We start from the raw sequence: 12,176 nt of genomic DNA, 5'->3' as shown, positions 1-12,176 counted from the left end.
CCTTTTCACACAGAGCAGATAGAATGCCTACAGATACAGAGCTTGTACGCCACATAGCCAGTAGAGGAAAATCTTTCCGGTATCGATATACCTTAGGAAATAGGATTACTAGAGTTGGAGAGGTATCACCAGGATACTGTGCACATATCGTACAAACTGATACGTGCATTAAGCAGATGGAAGAATTAGGGTCAGGAGATTTCACCTGGAAGGTCTGTAACATGGTCATGTCCTTCTCCGTCCCATATGTTCTCCCCGATGACGCATATTTCATATGCGGGAGAAAGGCGTACAAGTGGCTTGCCCCAAACTCTGAAGGATTGTGTTATATTGGAAAAGTATTGCCTGAAGTGATGACTGTAACACATGACAAAATGAAAGACATACACCGTGGTGCCCAAGCTCCTTATACTCACACTCATTACGAGCACCGAGTTAAAAGACACCTGTCAGAAAGGTTAGAGCATCCGGCCTCTGATCTAATCCATGAATCCACCGGGATTCAGGTTCTGGTGGCGTTAGATTTCACTCGCACCGCTCGAGGAGTGATGAATTATAGATACATTTCCGCACTCGCCAATTTGTTAGATAATATCACTGAAATGTATGATGACACGTTTAGATACACTGGAAGAGAACTCCAAGCTTATAAAACAGAACTGGTACAGCATAGAATGGTTCTTAATTACCTCACAGCAGTAACAGGCGGATATTGTGTTACATTGGCAACACAGTACGGCATAAAGTGTTGCACGTATATCACAAATAGCACCGAGGATCCGGTAGAGGTCATAGACCAAAAGATGGACGATATTCTCCAATTGAAGTGGGAATTTCGTCGAAAACACAATCTCACCCTTGCTGCTGTAGGTAATGAGCTGACTGGTTGGGTGTCATGGTTGAACCCGCGAAATTGGTTCTCCGGTTTGGGAGACTGGGCTCAAGGAGTCATAATGGATGTTGGAAAGTTTCTACTATGTATCTTGGGTGTCGTTATATCGATTGGATTGATATTTAGATGCGGGCAGGCTTTAATGAGGTGCAAACAAAGTACAAAAGTGATGAGCTTGAGGAGCGAGGAAATTGTAATTAACCTGGATTTGATTTATGACCCAATGATAGAAACCAGAATGTGATGAAAATGCGATTATACGGTCCGTTTCTTTCACCTGTTTTTCTGCTTTTCTCCAAGATAAAAAGACCCCCTTGGACGAGGAAGTTGACGAGACGCTATACAGACAACAGACAAGCACCAAAGATGAAGTTTTGACAACCTATGATATGGACACTTGATGAACTTTGCCATGGATCCCCAGTTTCCCTAGTATTTTTAAACTCACGCTAGCCCAACATTTTTTTGTAAATCTGATGGCACTGACAAAGCTTGTTGCTCATGCCTAAGGAGCAAAACAGTGCAAAGAAGACGACTTTCAACTGATACCGAACAAAACTTCGACGACAGATGTACATTTACCTGACATAGAATATCATTGCATTTTCCATAAGTGTTCTTCATCTTCATCTCTACAACCCTCAGGTAATAACACACATAGTATAGGGAATACAGGCACAGATATCAGCAATCACATATTCCCCCATTCATGTATCATCAACTAAAATGTGCTCCCCATTTTGTTCAAAAAAAAATCCGAAAAGAGCTCGGTAAAGTTTGACAGCCCATCCACAGACCTGTACCACAGGATAAGAAGGAATTCAAATGTATACTTCGCAATACCTCGAAGCTTGATGTACAACACGTACGGCACGATGATACATGACCCCCCAAACATGGATTCATACACACATGCTTCTGCTATCTCACTAGGTCATACCCTCTTCACACCTTCTCCTCTCTCCTCCCTTACCCAACCATGGAAATGTATTAACCCCTGACATATATTTTTCTCTTTTTGAAATGTTTTAGGAAGTGGCAGTTATTGGTGACTGCCAAAGGGTGGACTGTCAAAGTCAAAAATATTACATAGAGAGACCATATAAACTGCACACATATAAGTCGCTATACTTGCAAATATGCGCAGTGAGCACAGCAATATATGGAAACACACGCATTTGCTCGGACATGGCACTGAGATGGATTCGGCGCTTGTTTCATACAGTACATGGTTATAATAATGTCAAGCACCAGACATCATGGAGATTTAGAATTGGCTGATGAATTGATGTCATGAATACGTATCATTTGAACAGAACCAGATGTGCCCATCATGTTTGGTATTGAAGCAAGCAGAATGATGTGTGGGTTAGTTTGATGCTGGTTGTGAAGTTGTGGGACATTGCAGCAGATAGATATGATTATATGTATAAAAGCTAAGATCATATTGTTAGAACAATGGATGCTCAAGACAACCTTTTACTAAGTTTTCAGGGCTGAACCTGATTAGCATATACAAAGAGAATAGTGACTCAATACAAAGGAGAAAGAAAGACCCCTCCCCCAGGTACTGGTCAAACAGGAAGGTAGTGGTCAGGTGTGGCCTCAGAGAACAGATGTAATGTAGCTACACTCACACACACACACACACACAGCTACCTGGCACCCAGCAGCATGGCGGCTAAATCCCCAGGACATCCTCCAAACTAAAGGCTAAGTATTGAACTTCACATGGCTAGATAAGGAAACAGACAGATTGCTTTCTGGTTTAAATAGGATATTGTAACTTGGTTGTGTGATTGTTGGGTGTTTGTGGATACTCTGTGAAGTCTGTGATGAATTGGAACAGTATACCATCTGTAGCATAGTATTTGTGGTATTTGTTTGCCTATGGAGATTTAAAATAGATTGTGCTGGTTAGTTATACTATATATCCTGTTAATCATAAATACCACCATGCAGTTACGTTTGTGTTAATTACATTGTGATCTGGTCTTGTGATGAATATGCTCTGGTTATTGAGATACTGAAGTTGTTTGGGATGTGAAATTATGAGATGGTTCTAGGAAGTTGGATTACATTGTGAAAGGTGATTTAGATGGTTTGGAATTGTAAAATCAGAACATATGCATTGTTTTGAGGCTTGGACATTTTGGAATAACATGGAGTCTTGTGTCTCCTGCTATGTGATTGTGGTGTAGTAGAGAGTGCCATGTGTTTGGACCTGCAAATCTAAAATGGCTGCTGCTGGATGTCTTCCCCTCCCCCTTTCAGCCATGTGGTGTGGTCTTTAGAATCAAGTGGAGGTTTCCCAAAATGGAGTCTAGCTTCTGTCCCATGATATAGGGACAGCCAGTATGAGTAAGCCCAAGTATTTCATCAGCATTGACTAACTGCGCAGCGATTGTTCCTCACATGTGTAAGCTTCTCTGCAATCATGTTGTCTTACGGTGAGCCATTTCTCTCATATCTCTCTCTCTCTCTCCCTTCTCTTTTCTCCCATATCTCCCCTTTGACTAGTATTGTATTGTATTGTATTAGATTGGTATTGTATTGTATTTCTAGTGTAGCTATTTTGGTTAGGAAGTATCTGTTATATTGTAGTGTATCATTTGTACTGTTATTCCCTTTTACAAGTATATTAGATATAATACAGTTAATAGGCTTTGGACCCTAAACCAGTATCTGTGTATTGTCTATAGTTTTAAGTGTTCACTTGAGCGTCGGTGACGCTCAAGCAGCTTTGTAGTTAGTCAGGTTACACAAGGTTGCACTTACACCCTGTATTCACATTAAGGTATTCTGTGTATTTCATTGATAAGGTTTAGACATAAAGGTATAGCGTTGTGAGCGTCTGCGCCGCTGGTGATCTCCTCGTGGTCTCGAGCGTCCGCTACGCCATAGCGAATCAGTACTCTAGTCATAGCCAACAACGTGCTGTCCTGTGATCTCTGGGCCGTGAGCGAACGTGACGCGTGAGCGTCTCGCCTACGGCTGAGCGATCGTTACGCAACTAGCGTACCCTTACGGTACTTCTTAAGTAAACAGCGTACAGTGTTCTTAGACTTCATAAAGGGTTGTTTATACGACAAAGGAATTTAGCATTGTCACCTGAAATTAGAAGAAGTAGGAAAAAACGAGGAGAGGAAGGAACAATGCTGGTCTATGGTTGTTTGCTGAAAAGGTCAAAGGTCAATGAGCTTATAGGTACAAATAAACAGTTGTCCTACAGATAACTTATTTCAGATAAGCCTTCCAATTGCAGGGTACTAACAGTACCTGTGATGTTAATAATACCAAATGTTTAAGAGAAGCTGATTGTAAGCAAATTATCAGGAAATGAATATGATTTGAACCATAGAAGAATATCTATTTCATATTAACAGATTGATATCATGCATCTCAAAAAGATATCATGTGGAAAAAATTAGCAAAGTAGTAACATATTGGTGGCAACAGTTCTATAATGCGGAGAAAGATAAATTATGACTTTTATGTCTAACTGATATCAAAGCTGTAGAGATACATTACATAATAATAATAATAATAATAATAATAATAATAATAATAATGGAAAATGCTACTATAAACCTTCTCTCCAAGTGGATTTGGAAAAAAGCAGAAAGAAAGGAGAGAAGAAAGGAAACTCTTGAAAAAATGCTGAGCCAATAGATATGTCAGATTTGGAACTGAACAAAGCTCTAGTAACCCATTATAGCTCAACAATATTATATATCATAAACTGAGGAGCCGCTGAAAGCCGGCTGCCTAACAGGACAGGTACTTTCATAAACCTGATATAGGTCAATTTTATAAGACAGTATATACAGCGAGCATCAAAATAAATATCAATGGATATAAGAGAAATATACTGTGATTGTGCAGATGTTACCCGGGATGAAGGGAGCAGTCAATCACTGGTAAGAGGCAGAGTACAGTATACACAGGAGATATCCGTATCAAGGTCCAGGCGTGTCACGAATGTGGGGTACAGTGTATACTGACAGTACCCGGGATGAAGGGAGCAGTCAATCACTGGTAAAAGGCAGAGTACAGTATACACAGGAGATGTCCGTATCAGGATCCAGGCGTGTCACGAATGCGGGATACAGTGTGTACTATAATTGCACAGTGCGATGCGGCCACAGAGCAGAACAGTCTACCTGGTCAGTTTCCGAGACGGAGTCTGTAGAGGTCTGTTGCAGACAGATAACAAGAATGTCCGATGACCGTGATGCGGGATGTTGTGGGACTGTAAGGCTGATACGGCTGTCTGTGTCTGAGATGAGGGTGGGAGGAGCGCAATGTCCGATATCAGGTCGCGGCAGTGTGTGGCGGCTCGAGCTCGTAGCGGCTGGATAAGACGGGGCTGCACGAGGTTCAGGCTGTCCGGAGTCGGCTGTCCCCAGGCAGTGGGGTGTGGAAGATGCGTTTCGCCCGTTCTCCGGGCTTGGTCACTTCCTGTTCGTGGAGGGGATCGTGCGGGCTTTATCTTGAAAGGGGCTGGCCGGTGTCCAATCAGAAGGGAGGTGTGTCCTACGTATTCAGATTGTTGCACAGATGTATCTGCTGTTCTAAATTACATTGAATCCTAGTTGAACTTGCAGTTCATGGCCCATTGCACGAGAGAAAAATAAATGGAAAATAAACAAGGTGATTAAATATCAATTAAAATGAATACATGAAATGAAATGAATAAAGATGATAAAAATGAAAAAATAATAAATATAGATATAAAGACAGCATATCATAACCGAGGTTATATTCTAAAACTGGACATAATGGCAACTATCACTAAGTATTTATCATAAGAACGAGAAAAATGAGAAAGAAGGGGGGGGGGGGGGGGGGGAAGGAATTGAGAAAGCTGCATGAGGATATTATTGGAGGATAATTGGATAATTGGAATACTACAAGGGAAGGTTGGAAGATTATGATTGTGTCTACTGTTAAATTATCAGAAGATAGTGGTGTCAATTGAGGATTATTGCAGGGAGATTGTTACAAGGAAAGAGAAAAAGAAAAAAGAAAAAAAGGGGGGGGGGGGAGGGGAAAGGGGGGGAAAGGGGAAAGGGGGGCAAATTGAACTAATGTCTGTGTATAGGGGTGGGTCTAAGGTGATGATAAGATATTGTTCTTATACTGTGATGCTAAATAAAATTATTGGAGGGTAACTGTATATTGTTGGGGTGTGAACTAATAATGTGATCATGAATAGAAAATAAGTATGGATAGTGCAGCACGGTGAGGCTGGAAGATGAAATGGGAAATGAGGGCACTAATGTGGGGATGAGGGTGAATGCCTGGTGACAAGTGAATTGATGAAAAATACTAATAAATGAACTAAAGTGTGGACACATGTAATAAATGAAAGAATGTGTAAAAATAAAAAATGAAAATTAAATGAAAGAATAATGTACTGTTATTGAAGTTGACTATGTCCCGGGGTATGAATAGGTGAGATCGGGGTGATGCAAGGGTGTATTATACAATTTCTTGGACTGAGGGTGCCAAGATGATGATAAGGTTTAAATTAAGTGTGCATGATGGAGGCAGAAAAGAATGTGCTGTGATGAGATATATGGAGGGGATGTGTTCGTGTAGCCATTAGTGATAAAGAGATGAATAGTGCTGGGGATTGTGTTGGTGTAAAGGCGAAGAGAGACAACTGATGGGTTGTTGCAGGATGAAGAGTGATTTAAAGGAACACACTGTAATTTATGTATTCATTCAAACCGGATGGATTGAGGCATCCTAACCTGAAAGTCCACTCGCTTTCTTTCTTGATGAGTTCTTTGCTGAGGTCACCCCCGCGTATGCCTAAGTGGATTCTGTCAAGGCCAAAGGCGCGCATCTCACAGGGTGAACCTTGGTGTATTGCATGGTAGTGTCTGGCTACTGATGTTAGTTTTTTGCCTTTCTGAAGATCAGATGCTGCATTTCTGATGGAACCCATGTGTTCCAAAATTCTGGTTTTGAATTTTCTAGTGGTCATGCCCACGTATCGTTGATTACAATCACAAGTTAGACAGTAGATTACTCCTTGTGTGTCGCAGTTGAAGAAATCTTGTATGGAAATATCATTGCCAAGTCTATCCTTGACATTGTCAGTTATTAGTATCTGTGGGCAGGCTTTACATTGCCCACAAGGAAAAGATCCCTTGGGGAGTTTTGATTTAGTGGTTTCATGTGAGAAATGGCTCTGAACAAGCGTGTCTTTAATATTGTTATATCTCCTCCAACTAATTTGCAAAGTGGGATCTAATAGGGGCGATAGCTCTGGATCTAAATGCAGGACAGGTAAGTGTTTTTGAATGGCATTTTTTAATAGACGCCATTCTGGGCAGAAGGTCCCTACAAATCGAATCTTGGCATCAGCTTTTGGTTCTTGAAGTTTTTCTGGGAAGATCAGGGATTCCCTGTTGGTTTTCAGGATAGAATGTTTGGCTCTTTTTAGGGAGCGTTTATTGTATCCCCGGGCTTGTAATCTGGTCACGAGTTCTCTGCTCTTCTGTTTGTACACATTTTCCTCTGTACAGTTCCGTCTAAGACGGAGGAATTCTCCCTTAGGGATATTTTCAATAGTAGGTGGAAAATGTGAGCTGGTCTGGTACAAGATACTATTTGTGGCTGTATCCTTGCAAAAGAGCTCTGTAGCCAGGGTTCCACTGATTGTCTTGTAAATGTTCAAATCCAGAAAAGATATTTTGTCTTTGCTGATTGAATGAGTAAGAAAAATGTTCAGATCATTGACATTGAGGATGTTTATGAAATCCAATAGGAGTTTCTCATCCCCGTCCCAAATCACGAAAATATCATCGATGTATCTCAGCCAATTGATGATGTGTTGCATATAAGGCTGATTGGCATCATTGAAAACAATTGTTTGTTCCCACCAGCCGAGGAACAGGTTGGCATATGTGGGAGCACAAGCCGCTCCCATCGCTGTTCCCCGGATTTGCTGGAAAAATTGGTCACCAAAAGTGAAATAATTTTTGTTGAGAACAAAACTCAACATTTCACAAAGGAAGTCGTTAAATATGTTTTTTTCTTCCATATCAAGGAAGAATTTGGTGGCTTGTACCCCTTGTTGATGTGAGATGCTACTATACAGAGCTTCTACATCGAGAGTGACTAGGATACAGTTCTTAGCTAGACATATGTCATGTATTTTCCGTAGGAGATCAGAGGTGTCTTTGAGATAGGAGGGTAGTGTCTATCTCAAAAACACCTCTGATCTCCTACGGAAAATACATGACATATGTCTAGATGAGAACTGTATCCTAGTCACTCTCGATGTAGAAGCTCTGTATAGTAGCATCTCACATCAACAAGGGGTACAAGCCACCAAATTCTTCCTTGATATGGAAGAAAAAAATCATATTTAACGACTTCCTTTGTGAAATGTTGAGTTTTGTTCTCAACAAAAATTATTTCACTTTTGGTGACCAATTTTTCCAGCAAATCCGGGGAACAGCGATGGGAGCGGCTTGTGCTCCCACATATGCCAACCTGTTCCTCGGCTGGTGGGAACAAACAATTGTTTTCAATGATGCCAATCAGCCTTATACGCAACACATCATCAATTGGCTGAGATACATCAATGATATTTTCGTGATTTGGGACGGGGATGAGAAACTCCTATTGGATTTCATAAACATCCTCAATGTCAATGATCTGAACATTTTTCTTACTCATTCAATCAGCAAAGACAAAATATCTTTTCTGGATTTGAACATTTACAAGACAATCAGTGGAACCCTGGCTACAGAGCTCTTTCGCAAGGATACAGCCACAAGTAGTATCTTGTACCAGACCAGCTCACATTTTCCACCTACTATTGAAAATATCCCTAAGGGAGAATTCCTGCGTCTTAGACGGAACTGTACAGAGGAAAATGTGTACAAACAGAAGAGCAGAGAACTCGTGACCAGATTACAAGCCCGGGGATACAGTAAACGCTCCCTAAAAAGAGCCCAACATTCTATCCTGAAAACCAACAGGGAATCCCTGATCTTCCCAGAAAAACTTCAAGAACCAAAAGCTGATGCCAAGATTCGATTTGTAGGGACCTTCTGCCCAGAATGGCGTCTATTAAAAAATGCCATTCAAAAACACTTACCTGTCCTGCATTTAGATCCAGAGCTATCGCCCCTATTAGATCCCACTTTGCAAATTAGTTGGAGGAGATATAACAATATTAAAGACACGCTTGTTCAGAGCCATTTCTCACGTGAAACCACTAAATCAAAACTCCCCAAGGGATCTTTTCCTTGTGGGCAATGTAAAGCCTGCCCACAGATACTAATAACTGACAATGTCAAGGATAGACTTGGCAATGATATTTCCATACAAGATTTCTTCAACTGCGACACACAAGGAGTAATCTACTGTCTAACTTGTGATTGTAATCAACGATACGTGGGCATGACGACTAGGAAATTCAAAACCAGAATTTTGGAACACATGGGTTCCATCAGAAATGCAGCATCTGATCTTCAGAAAGGCAAAAAACTAACATCAGTAGCCAGACACTACCATGCAATACACCAAGGTTCACCCTGTGAGATGCGCGCCTTTGGCCTTGACAGAATCCACTTAGGCATACGCGGGGGTGACCTCAGCAAAGAACTCATCAAGAAAGAAAGCGAGTGGACTTTCAGGTTAGGATGCCTCAATCCATCCGGTTTGAATGAATACATAAATTACAGTGTGTTCCTTTAAATCACTCTTCATCCTGCAACAACCCATCAGTTGTCTCTCTTCGCCTTTACACCCACACAATCCCCAGCACTATTCATCTCTTTATCACTAATGGCTACACGAACACATCCCCTCCATATATCTCATCACAGCACATTCTTTTCCGCCTCCATCATGCACACTTAATTTAAACCTTATCATCATCTTGGCACCCTCAGTACAAGAAATTGTATAATACACCCTTGCATCACCCCGATCTCACCTATTCATACCCCGGGACATAGTCAACTTCAATAACAGTACATTATTCTTTCATTTCATTTTCATTTTTTATTTTTACACATTCTTTCATTTATTACATGTGTCCACACTTTAGTTCATTTATTAGTATTTTTCATCCATTCACTTGTCACCATGCATTCACCCTCATCCCCACATTAGTGCCCTCATTTCCCATTTAATCTTCCAGCCTCACCGTGCTGCACTATCCATACTTATTTCCTATTCATGATCACATTATTAATTCACACCCCATCAATATACAGTTACCCTCCAATAATTTTATTTAGCATCACAGTATAAGAACAATATCTTATCATCACCTTAGACCCACCCCTATACACAGACATTAGTTCAATTTCCCCCCCTTATTTCCCCCCCCCTTTCCCCCTCCCCCCCCCCCCCCTTTTTTCTTTTTTCTTTTTCTCTTTCCTTGTAACAATCTCCCTGCAATAATCCTCAATTGACACCACTATCTTCTGATAATTTAGCAGTAGACACAATCATAATCTTCCAACCTTCCCTTGTAGTATTCCAATTATCCAATTATCCTGCAATAATATCCTCATGCAGCTTTCTCAGTTCCTTCCCCCCCCCCCTTCTTTCTCATTTTTCTTGTTCTTATGATAAATACTTAGTGATAGTTGCCATTATGTCCAGTTTTAGAATATAACCTCGGTTATGATATGCTGTCTTTATATCTATAGTTATTATTTTTTCATTCTTATCATCTTTATTCATTTCATTTCATGTATTCATTTTAATTGATATTTAATCACCTTGTTTATTTTCCATTTATTTTTCTCTCGTGCAATGGGCCATGAACTGCAAGTTCAACTAGGATTCAATGTAATTTAGAACAGCAGATACATCTGTGCAACAATCTGAATACGTAGGACACACCTCCCTTCTGATTGGACACCGGCCAGCCCCTTTCAAGATAAAGCCCGCACGATCCCCTCCACGAACAGGAAGTGACCAAGCCCGGAGAACGGGCGAAACGCGTCTTCCACACCCCACTGCCTGGGAACAGCCGACTCCGGACAGCCTGAACCTTGTGCAGCCCCGTCTCATCCAGCTGCTACGAGCTCGAGCCGCCACACACTGCCGCGACCTGATATCGGACATTGCGCTCCTCCCACCCTCATCTCAGACACAGACAGCCGTATCAGCCTTACAGTCCCACAACATCCCGCATCACGGTCATCGGACATTCTTGTTATCTGTCTGCAACAGACCTCTACAGACTCCATCTCGGAAACTGACCAGGTAGACTGTTCTGCTCTGTGGCCGCATCGCACTGTGCAATTATAGTACACACTGTATCCCGCATTCGTGACACGCCTGGATCCTGATACGGACATCTCCTGTGTATATTGTACTCTGCCTTTTACCAGTGATTGACTGCTCCTTTCATCCCGGGTACTGTCAGTATACACTGTATCCCGCATTCGTGACACACCTGGACCTTGATACGGATATCTCCTGTGTATACTGTACTCTGCCTCTTACCAGTGATTGACTGCTCCCTTCATCCCGGGTAACATCTGCACAATCACAGTATATTTCTCTTATATCCATTGATATTTATTTCGATGCTCGCTGTATATACTGTCTTATAAAATTGACCTATATCAGGTTTATGAAAGTACCTGTCCTGTTAGGCAGCCGGCGTTCAGCGGCTCCTCAATTTATGATATATAATATTGTTGAGCTATAATGGGTTACTAGAGCTTTGTTCAGTTCCAAATCTGACATATCTATTGGCTCAGCATTTTTTCAAGAATTTCCTTTCTTCTCTCCTTTCTTTCTGCTTTTTTCCAAATCCACTTGGAGAGAAGGTTTATAGTAGCATTTTCCATTATTATTATTATTATTATTATTATTATTATTATTATTATTATTATGTAATGTATCTCTGCAGCTTTGATATCAGTTAGACATAAAAGTCATAATTTATCTTTCTCCGCATTATAGAACTGTTGCCACCAATATGTTACTACTTTGCTAATTTTTTCCACATGATATCTTTTTGAGATGCATGATATCAATCTGTTAATATGAAATAGATATTCTTCTATGGTTCAAATCATATTCATTTCCTGATAATTTGCTTACAATCAGCTTCTCTTAAACATTTGGTATTATTAACATCACAGGTACTGTTAGTACCCTGCAATTGGAAGGCTTATCTGAAATAAGTTATCTGTAGGACAACTGTTTATTTGTACCTATACGCTCATTGACCTTTGACCTTTTCAGCAAACAACCATAGACCAGCATTGTCCTTCCTCTCCTCGTT

The 12,176-nt window shown here is 40.9% G+C and overlaps 1 long non-coding RNA gene across 1 annotated transcript in view; it reads right to left on the bottom strand.

Moving 5' to 3' along the window:
• LOC134935817 (uncharacterized) overlaps positions 1–12,176 on the bottom strand; it is a 53,681-nt gene that overhangs the window by 4,402 nt on the left and 37,103 nt on the right. The window lies entirely within an intron of this gene.

This window comes from Pseudophryne corroboree, chromosome 6, assembly GCF_028390025.1.
Source record: "Pseudophryne corroboree isolate aPseCor3 chromosome 6, aPseCor3.hap2, whole genome shotgun sequence".
In the NCBI taxonomy this organism is placed as follows: domain Eukaryota; kingdom Metazoa; phylum Chordata; class Amphibia; order Anura; family Myobatrachidae; genus Pseudophryne; species Pseudophryne corroboree.
This window is presented reverse-complemented; position numbering and strand designations above follow the sequence as displayed.